At 41.3% G+C, this 11,474-nt stretch overlaps 1 protein-coding gene across 3 annotated transcripts in view; it reads right to left on the reverse strand.

The window, feature by feature from the left end:
• The window catches only part of OTUD7A (OTU deubiquitinase 7A), a 109,330-nt gene extending 98,092 nt beyond the window's left edge, over positions 1–11,238 (reverse strand). For all 3 annotated transcript variants that reach the window (XM_083586357.1, XM_083586354.1, XM_083586353.1), the window contains exon 1: positions 11,158–11,238. The gene's annotated coding sequence lies outside the window, so the exon portion shown is untranslated. The remainder of the gene's footprint in view (positions 1–11,157) is intronic.
• Positions 11,239–11,474: the final 236 nt, after the last annotated feature.

Below are 11,474 nucleotides of genomic sequence, written 5' to 3' on the forward strand. Positions count from 1 at the left end.
CACATGCTATAAAATTGAATCTTTGAGAAATAGAAGAAAGGGGGATGTAATTGTATGATATTTTAAGTGCAAGGGATGCCAGGATGACCTATCAACGTTTTATAATTCAAATTACAAGTGGTCAGTATTATTTGCATTTCTTTATTGGAAGTGAAAAATTAAATAAAGAAGTACCTCTTCTTAAGAAAACTCATTTTTTTTTATGTCAGACGAAATGATATGTTAGGGTTTGTATCAACCACCTATGAGGGTTTTCATGCTAAATCCTAGTTATCAATATAAAAGGGTCGCTTTAAAAAACAACAACAACGTGCAAACATTTCCCAAAGATTTCCTCCCATCCACACTTATGGAGTTAACACACTATAGCTGCAATGGTAATTTGGGGTGGGGGCAAACCTTCAAAGAAACCAAGGATTTTGAAATAGTGAAGCATCACCTTTCTTTTTAAAAAAATTTGCAGGAGTGCTCTTGTACCATTTACAGCAGTGGTTGCCAAACTCGGCCCTCCAGATGTTTTGAGACTACAACTCCCATCATCCCTAGCTAACAGAACCACTGGTCTGGGATGATGGGAATTGTAGTCCCAAAACATCTGGAGGGCTGAGTTTGGCCACCACTGATTTACAGGGAAGAGCCTTGCTTTACAGAAATAAAAACATTCGCATTTTGCAAATAATCATGTGGACATGAGTGGACACAATGAGACAATGCCCCTCACTGACAGCTCCACCTATCAGAGAAGCTGTGACTCTACAAAATGGAGAAGAAAAAAGGTTCACCTCAGTGAGAGCCAGTGTGGTGTAGTGGTTAGAGTGTTTGTAGGTCTACAAACTGGGAGACCTGGGTTCAAATCCTCACTCAGCCATGAAGTTCACTGGGTGTTACTGTCCTATACATGCCTAAGTTTAAGTTCCACTGTATAACCTCTTTGGGTATGGCTGGTTTCAACCCTCCAAATACCACAAATTGCAAAAAACAAAACAAAAACCTAACCCAAATAAATTATGCAAAGTTGTTCACAAATTTATAAAAATACAGGTTTGTGAAAGCATCCTGCTCTAATTAAGTAAAAGAGGCTTGGTTTTTACTTTTGCTAGAATGAAACTGCAGTCACATCTCTTCTGGACTACTTTTCCACTTGACTGCTTCTTTGTTCTAAAATAACTTGTCTTTTGTGCACAGCGTTTATTCCATCTTCAGCTAAATCCCACACCTTTTCTTCATTTGCTTTTCTAATTGAGTAAAAAAAATATATGCCTAGCCATATCATTGTGGCAACTGAAACCTAGGTTTAAGATGCCATTGGGCACCTAGCTTTTATATTTCAGATTCTAACATTGCTTGCAGTGCAATCCTATTCCAGGTAAAAGTGCACAGGATTGCAGCCTTCAACTGCTTAGTTTGGCCCTTAACATTTAAGTGGTAGGTTCAGAGAAGTCTCCCTCAAGAATTAAAACTGAAACACATAAAACAGAAGATGTGATTTTCAAATCAACTTCATAATTTCCAAATTCTCAGAAGCTAGCAAACTGCTTAAATTATCAGGGTTTTGCAATATTATTCACCTTCTGAAATAAATCAAAGTTCCTGAGCAACACTTATAACCTATCCCAGGTAAACTAACATTAACAGGGCCTTTTCATTTTTCAGGGAAGTTGAATTACTAAGCTATAATTTTGAAAAACATAGCCATCTGACCGTCTCCCCATGTGTTCTTGATCAGGATGGGGATTATCTGGAGCTGAAGATAAACAATAACAAAAAAATAGGTTTTTTAAAAAACTCTCTTATTTTTCAATCATATTTTTATTCTGCATTTCCATTCAGAGAAGAATGTTGAAATGCATTGCATTCTAAAAGCACGCACATATACACTAAAAACCAAATACAGTACCATTGTGTCTTGTGCAGGGGTTACAACTCGGGGATGGTCCGTATACGCAAAAACCTGTATACTGAAACCTTGGAATGGCCCTGTGTGACCATCCTTACCTTTCTGGAGCCGTGTGCTGAGCGGACCTTGCTCCCTAAGGAAGGCAGATCTCACAGTGTCATCCATGTTCTTAAAAGATCTTGCAAAACCCTCCAAGATCCTCGGAAGTAAACCTGAGAACTTAACAGCTCTTTCTGTGTTAAAAGAACCCTGAGCAAAAGGAGCTTTTAAGCTTTCTGTGCATTTAATCTGTGTGATTTCAACCAGCTAGATTTCATCCGTATAAAGTTGAAATCATATGTGTTAAATGTGCGTAAATTGCAATTGTACCGTAAATCCAATACGCAAATTAATCTCATTGGGGAAAGATAAAGTTCAATATAAATCATCACAATTATTTTCATCACATGGGTGAATATTCATTAAAACAAACAACTATGAGATAATTAGAAAATTCTCAACTTGTGACATGCTTTCTCCAGTGGAAATGATCATATAGACTCACCCCAGGATTGGGTGAAAAGGAGCAGCTGTTGGACAAGCTGTTGCTACTACTATATATCCTCTGTACCTGGTGTTTTCCTTTTGTCTGCTTTGACCAGTTATGTTACAATCACTCTTTATTTCCTTCCAGTTGTAATACCAACTATTTAATTAACAACACACACACACATCCCGCGATGACTGCATTTTCTAACTTCAATATTCTCATGGCCCCCGGAGACAGAGACTGCAGGAAAGGAAATGAGTAGAGTTCCCCAAACACCAGCAAATGGGAAAGTATTTTTCAAAATTCCATCCTATAGACAATTTTCATCACAGAACAGAGCAATGAAAGGCATTAACTACAACTGAAAATTAAAGTGAACACAAAACACTTTAAGCAGGAAGAATTGCGGACCTCAGTAAGTACAGTCATTTCCCAAAGGCCTCCCTTATGAAGGAAGGAACTATGAGGTACTACAGTTAAATGAGATGCACACTAGTTCGGCAGACTCCCTGTAGCAAAAGTGCCCTCTCTCTTTCCCTTGAATGAGGCAACAGAAGAGCTTTCCCAAGATGTCTAGAGAGAGCTCCATGAGGCAATGCTGCTTCCTTTAAGAACTTTGGTACATTCCATTCCAAATCTCTTTCAACTAACATCATTTCCTTTCAGCAACTTTCATTACACAATTTTGTACGCTACATTTTTTAAAAGGATTAAATGACACTATTACTGTTTAAACAGCATAACCAGGTAAATGGTGCTTTGTAAAGTTGCATAAACAAAAAAAGAAAAAGACAAGATCCCTGACCCAAAAGGTTTGCTTATACAGCACAAGAGGCTTCTAAATAAAAAGACATTTCTTGAGATCTTAGCAATCTAAGGGTTCTAGGGTTTGCCAACTAACATCTGCACGACCACAGGTTCCTCATCCCTGCTCTGCTAAAATTTATTTACCTAAATCTATTTTTAAGCTAAGGGACATGGGGGGCGCTGTGGTCTAAACCACCGTGCGGCTTGGACTTGCCGATCGGAAGGTCGGAGGTTCGAATCCCCACAACAGGGTGAGCTCCCGTTGCTCGGTCCCTGCTCCTGCCAACCTAGCAGTTCGAAAGCACGCCAAGGTGCAAGTAGATAATTAGGTACCGCTCCGGCGGGAAGGTAAATGGTGTTTTCGTGCGCTGCTCTGGTTTGCCAGAAGCGGCTTAGTCATGCTGGCCACATGACCCGGGAAAAATGTCTGTGGACAAACACTGGCTCCGTTTGCGACTGGACTTAACTGTCAGGGATCCTTTACCTTTACCCTTTTATTTTTAAGCTACTGATTTAAACATTTCCAAGAAGTGTTCAAATACAAATCAACATAAACACAGTAAAATATCATAAAACAGTTAAAAACAGAATTCTAGTGCTAATCCTAGGAATCAGGGAAACTGCACAAAAAGATACAGTATTACAAGACCTCTGAAGCAAACAACTGATAATATTTCACATATGGCAGAGGGAAAGGCATTCTAAAGTGCAAGGATAACAGCAGAAAATGCTGTTAATTGGTAAGATGTTCTGTTTGAGTGGAGCAGCACTCCCCCTGGACGGAGCAGGTTCAGCATTTGTGGGCACTGATCAAGAGTCGTCATCGGAGGTCTAGGTGGCAGATAGAGCCTTTCACTAGATAGGCCCATTCCTGGACTGGGAGGTCCTGCTTGCTGAAATCCATACTTCAGTGACCTCATGTTTGGATTATTGCAATGCGCTCCACATGGAGCTACGCTTGAAAATGGCCCAGAATCAGCAACTATGACAGAATGTGGCTGCCAAGTTATTAACTGGTTCAATGAGGTAGGATCACCTTACAAAGTTCTGCAACGGCTGCCTGTATGCTACTAGGCTTGATATAAGTGTCAACGGTGGTTTGCAAAATGATATACAGCTTGGGCCCCAAATATCTGCAGGAGCACCTCCTCCACTACCAACCAATTCAAAACCTAAGGGGGTGGGGCTCTGCTTGCATTCCCCACCAAGTCTGGGGTTGAAGGGATGTATAGAAAAGCTTTATCTGTTTTAGGGTCCCAACTCTGGAACGATCCACATTTAGAAGTGTATCTGTGCCACACATAGTTAGGTTTCATGCACCAACTGAAAACATTGTTATTTGCTCAGGCTGCCACAATCTGAGAAATAAGTGGATGGCTCCTCATCAGCAACTTACAAATATTTGTTTTAAATGATCAATTAAAATTCTTAAAGGTGCTGTTTTGTTTTGTTTTATATAATTTTAGTTTACTGTATTGTGTAAAACATTTTGTATATTTTATATGTTTGATGTTCATTGTCCTTGACTCATTTTAAGGACAGCAAACAAATAAAATAATGTAAAAGTGCACTTTGCTCCTCGCCCACTCTTTTCATCAGTGTGCCAGGAGCTACAGCAGCATGCAAACCAGCATTCCTTACTTGCTTGTCTTCCAACAATCCTTGAATTAAGATTGTGGTTTGTTAGCAGACAAACCATGAGTGCTGCTTCACACTTAGCAAGCCAGTCTCTGATTTCCTTCTCAGTGGGCTGAAATGGAACAGGGGAGCAAAGCATGGTCTCTGTCACATGGTCTTGTTCAAATTAAAACAGAGTTTAATTAAGCTGTGGTTCAATATGACATGACCAATATCTCAATCTAAAAAGTCTTTTAAAAATTGAAAAGAAGAAGGGAAGCCGCAGCCTTCAATTATGAAAGATTCACTGACCAAGTTCCAGTCTTCCTCCTTAGAAAAATACAGATTGCTGCTTTAGCTGCCTTCTACCAGCTCTTTTGAAGAATGAATTTTAAAACCACTGATTTTTCGTTTTAAAGCATTAATTCATTTTACTTAAGGCAACACAGTAAAGCAAATTCTTATTAAAGTGGGGCATTCAGTAAGATGGAAAAATTAAAAATTCCCCCATCCAGCACCATTCAGATGCAGATTGAACCGCAGGCCTAAAAGTACAATAAAGTTATTACACACAATATAACGTATTTTTAAAAATTCTTATACTTACAACTCCATCACTAATCATTTGCACTGGATAAACCATCTACAACTTCAGCACACCATATTTTGTGATGTGCTACCATAACTGTGGGTAAGAACCTAGGAAGAGCCCTGACCAACCAGATACCTATTGGAAGCTTACAAGTAGGATGCCGTGGCATTCTGCCTACTTGTGAGTCCTACTGGAGTATACAACTGGTATACAGAGGCATACGACCTCCAATAGTGGGGAGAGAACATATTCAGCATAGCTAGTAGAATCATAGAATGGTAGAGTTGCAAGGGACCCCAGTGCAGGTATCTTAGCTAAAGCATCCATGACACAGGGCCATCCAAACTTTGCTTAAAAACCTCCAGTGAAGGAGAGCGCACAAACTCCCAAGGGAGTCCATTCCACTGCCGAACAGCTCTTACTGTCAGAAAGTTCTTTCTGATGTTTGGTCGGAATCTCCTGTCTTATAACTTGAAGCAGAAGACAAGCTTGTTCCCTCTTCCATGTGGCAGCCCTTCAGATATATGAAGATGGCTATTGTATCTCCTCTCAGTCTCCTTTTTTCCAGGCTAAACATACCCAGTTCCTTCAAGCGCTCCTCAGAAGGCTTGGTTTCCAGACCCTTGATCCTCTTGGTCACCCTCCTCTGCACACGTTCCAACTTGTCTATATTCTTCTTGTCCATATTCTTCTTAAACTTCTTAAACTAAGGAGGAATGGAGCAGTACTAATACTTCCCTTGATTGTAGTTCTTGATAGCCGTATTTATTATTTGATTATTTATTCTATGTATTAAATTTATATCCCACCCTTCCTCCCAAAAGGATTCCAGAGTAGCAAACACACAAGCAGCAAAACAAAACATCTTAAAGAAACTAAAAACAATTCCAATACAGATGCATACTGGAAAAGATCTCCCATTACAGTGGTACCTCGGGTTACATACGCTTCAGGTTACAGACTCCACTAACCCAGAAATATTACCTCGGGTTAAGAACTTTGCTTCAGGATGAGAACAGAAATCACTCGGCGGCGGCACGGCAGCAGCGGGAGGCCCCATTATCTAAAGTGGTGCTTCAGGTTAAGAACAGTTTCAGGTTAAGAACAGACCTCCAGAACGAATTAAGTACGTAACCAGAGGTACCACTGTATAATGCTTGTGGAAAGAGGAAGGCCTTCAGCAGGTGCTTAAAAGACAACCAAGGCAGCACCTATCTAATATTTAACAGGAGGGAACTCCAAAGGGGAAGTTATAGAGCACTAAAGACTTGATTCTTATATTGTGCACAAGGGACCTCCTGAGAAGATGGCATTTGCAAGAGACCCTGATCCTCCATTAATTTGTCTAAAGCCATCCAAGTTGGCGACCATCACTAAATCATGTGGCAGCAAATTACACAAACGATGTACTGTGTGAAGAAGTACTTTATTTTCTTCTTCTTTGGATGGCCCTGTGTTCTAGTGTGACTAGAGAAAGAGAAAAACTTCTCTATATCTATTTCTCCACACCAGGAATAATCTTATGCACCTCCTTTATGTCTCCTTTTACTTCCCTGTTCTCTAAACCAAATGTTATCACATATCCTCATAGGAGAGTTGCTCCCAGCCCATGATCATTCTTGTTACCCTCTTCAGAAACTTTTCCAGTTCTACAATATCCTTTATGAGGTGAGGTAACCAGAACTATGTTCTGTATTTCAAATGTGGTTATATAACATGATTGTGATAAGAAAAGGAATATACTGCTTTCCTAATTATGCCTAACAGGGAATTCACAGCTGGGTCAACATCATGATTGAGCCATCCATTATGACCTCAAGCTCTTGTTCCTCTTCATTCGCCATGGGCATCCCAATGTGCATCACTTTACATTTGCTTACACTGAATTTCATTTGCCATTTTACTGCTGGGCCTCTACACAATCCCTTTTTGCATTAAACACTCTGAACAATTTTGTATCAGTAGCAAGCATGGTTATCTTGCTGCTTACCCTAACTCTAGGTCATTTATGCACAGGTTAAAAACCATAGGTCCCAATATCAATCTTTGAAGGATTCCATTTTCAACACTTCTCCATTGGGAGAACTTTCCATTGAGTTCTACACTCTGCTTCTCCGTTTATCCCACGACTGCTAAGCTTACACAGGAGTCTGGTGAGGTACTTCAGTCTTAGGATCAGCCTCCAAATAGAAAAAAGCCTGTGAGGTCATTATTGGTCCAATTTCACCATTCAGAAAAGCACTAGGGATGGAATATTTATGGCTGGAGTGGAAAGTAAGCCCAGCTTTCTTATACTATAATTTATCCACTCAGGTCTGGCTGAAGAGGGACTGGAAGAGAGATCTTTCCATCACTACATAATGAAAGGGCATATGTAAAGGAATGCTCTCTCCTATTCAAACCTCCCAAGGATGTGTTGGAGAGTGCCAGCCAGTGTTCACAATTAGCTGGGCACGTTTTGCAACTGCCGTGGGTCCAACTGCAACCTGGAGATACCTGGATGCCAGGTTGGCAATGGACATCTCCACCTGGCTGGCCCCTCTTCTTTCTTAAGCAGGTAAGCAGAAGAGCTTATTTATTGCATTTATATCCCACCTTTTCCTCCAAGGAATACATGGTTCCCTCCTCAGTTAATCTCTACAACGACCCTGTGAGGTAGGTTAAGAAGTTGTGACTGGCCCAGTAAGCTTCATGACTGAGCGGAGATTTGAACCCTGATCTCCCAGGTCCTAGTCCAACACTCTAACCACACTGGCTTCTGCTAAGGGGCAGCTCTATAAATTAAGTAGATAAATAAATAAATATGGGAAAAGCAAAATGTCACTTAGAGAAGCATCTGAAATATTTTCCTTGAAGCTTGAATTTGTTTTATTTGGGATTGTTTTATTTGATTTTTAATGTGTTGGTATAGAAATGAAATGAAAAATAATTATAACAATAAGGCTCATTGTGGAGGAAATGGCACCTAGACATTCTTCTGTGGCAACCGTAACCTAGGTTTATGGTGCCATTTGGCAGTTACCTTATATATTTGAGTTTCTAACACTGGCCACAGCTCCAGACTCCTTCCATATGAAAGCTTAAATGTTATAAACAGAGACACAAAGAGCTAAGAGGGGGTGTTATGCGACTATACTTTCTATGAAATACAACTGTAATTTCTAATGGACTCTGCTTGCTTCATAACAATCATCACTGCAGACCATTAAAGCCCTATCAATAACTGAAAATGTGTCATTTAAAACAAAAACAAAATTATTAATGTAATATCTGAGAAAATGTTTATCTCTACCACAGTTTGAAAGTTTATTTCATACCACCAGATTGAAAAATGAAGATACAACAACTTCCTTCTGTCTGACACCCAAACGCGCTCGTGAGAATCAGGCCTATTGGTCTAACGAAAACAAATACAAATGATAAAATACAGATTTCCCCTCAACTTGTTTTCTTAGGCTGCAGTCCGACAACCTACCTCAGAGTAAGCACCACCGAATTCAATGGGATGTACATGCTCCTTAAAACAAATACCTGTAACATATAAAAGCCTTCTGACAGACTGGATTAAATGCCTCCATTGCAACTCAGTGTATCTCCTTCTTGGCCCAAATATCCTAGCTATAGGACAGATACATGAATATTGTCTGACATAAACAGACAGCAGAAGTACAATCATAAAGCACTCCTACACATTTACTCAGAAGCAAGTCTCAATGAGTTTAATGGAGCTTACTCTGAAGTAAGCAGGTATAGGATTATAGGCATGATGTGCATGACACGAACAGACAGCACTGCAAATAAAGAACAAGACAAAACAGAAACACACATATTACACTTAGGGATACATACAGTGGTACCTTGGGTTACATATGCTTCAAGTTACATACGCTTCAGGTTACAGACTCCGCTAACCCAGAAATATTGCCTCAGGTTAAGAACTTTGCTTCAGGATGAGAACAGAAATCGTGCTCCGGCAGCAGCAGGAGGCCCCATTAGCTAAAGTGGTGCTTCAGGTTAAGAACAGTTTCAGGTTAAGAACGGACCTCCGGAATGAATTAAGTACTTAACCCGAGGTTCCACTGTACTTCCATTACAGTGCAAAATACTTATGCACGTGGAGGTCAAATTCTGATCTCATTACTAAAAAAATAGTAAGGAACAATATGATCAATTTGCACTGAAAATAATTTAAAAAATCAAAAGAGCAAGTAACATTTTTTTCTTGTCTGCTATATTTTTAGACTCAAGAATAATAAGCTTTCTTGTTCCTCTTCATAATACCCCTGTTTTAACAGAGTGGGAAATGAGCCTGAGAGGCACCTTGACACCCAGTAATGAGCCAGGACCCAATTCATATCCTCCAGGAGAAAAGCCAAACAACTATATTCACTGGCCTACCAGAAGCATCTCACAAGGGTCAAGAGAGAGAAAAAGAACTGAGAGTCCTCTACACTGCACAGTTGCCCACCATACCCACCATCTGGAATCTGGCCTTTTGCTAGAGAGACGTTATCTATATACATTAACAAATATTAGACATGAATAATTCTAGATTGAGTGCAAAACAAGCAAACATTTAAGTACCAGTTTATTTAAGAGTTAAATAAAATTTCAAGATATGAAAACAAACGAGTTCTCATATAGAATGGACCTACTTTTTTCATATTGCTAGGGTGAAAGAATGCTAGCCTCCGTCAACAGCTAACTGGTTAAAACCAATCATATCTTCAGTTGTTTCATGCAGAACTACCCAGACCATTCCAAATATCCATTCCATAATTTAAGCATTCTGAATTACCTTTTTTAAGACACATATTAATTTTGTTCTAATTTATTGGCTATTTGCATTTAATTGTATGCCACAGGCCCAGGTTAAGTGTTGCTAATTACTGCACTGTTGTGGGGGAGGGGGGAGAAAGAAGAGGCTGTTGAAGACACAAGAGTTTGTTACCAGATGACATCATCGGCCCTGGCCAAATCTGAAGGGTCAAGTGACAACATCTTCTCCCACACTCTGTTGCCAGAGTACCACTGAAGACCAAAGAGCCCCGTACCATTTCTGTAGCAAATAGGACCATATTCCTTTTCTGTGAAGCCACATATCCTCTTGTGGCGTTACTATGGCATGTGGTGGGAAGCTACGGCACAGGCTACCGCCCCAGCCCTCGGCTTCAGGAGGGTCTCCATAGAAACATCTACAGGTGTGACATTTCTGCAGTGATCCAGTGGCACTTTCAAAGAAATCATAATCATGCCAAAGCACACATGCACACAAAACCAAAAACCCAGTTTCCCTCTTAGCTGCTGTTGCAGATGCATCACGTTCGACAGGCACATGATAGCTCATTGCACTCTGCTCCCCCGTTCATAACTGTCAGATGCTTATTCACTCTGCTCCTTGCCAGGTCGTCTTTTGCAGGCAGCAGAGGGAGGCAGAGGAAGAGAACAGTACACAACCCATGTGTATATGCGGATGGGGACCCACAAACAAACGCAACGGTTGTGCAGGCAACTAGCAGCAGGATGGCCTAGCAGCCTGTCTTTGCCGGTGCCCCCCTCCACTATACGGAGGGTGTTCTCAAATGCTGGGGAGCCATGATCAGTCCAGCAACCTACTAGATACACCCCCCAAACACACACCTTGGTACATCACCCATTTATTTGCTTGCTGAAAAACCAAGCCGGGTCCAGCAGACTCGGGCTCTTTTCCCTTACCTGCTCCTCCTCGAGCCAAGCTCCAGCATCCCGGCTCAGGAAGGCATTTCCCAGCAGCTGCGAGAGGCGGGCGGGGGGGGGGGGAGAAAGAGAGAGAGACGGAGCTTCTGCAATGCAGACACTGCCTTCTTCCCCTCGCAAATCCGCCCGGCTTCTCTCTCCGCTGCCCTCTCTCTCTCTCTCAAATAAAGGCCAGGCGAGCGAGGAGGAGAGGAAGGGAGCGCCGGCCGCGAAGGAGACCCCCCCCCCGCCGCCCTCCGCTCGCCTCCCCCGCCGGGCGGCTGCAGCTGCCGCCTCCTCCTCCTCCTGCTGCTGGG

Source organism: Podarcis filfolensis (genome assembly GCF_964270895.1).
Source record: "Podarcis filfolensis genome assembly, chromosome: 14".
In the NCBI taxonomy this organism is placed as follows: Eukaryota; Metazoa; Chordata; class Lepidosauria; order Squamata; family Lacertidae; genus Podarcis; species Podarcis filfolensis.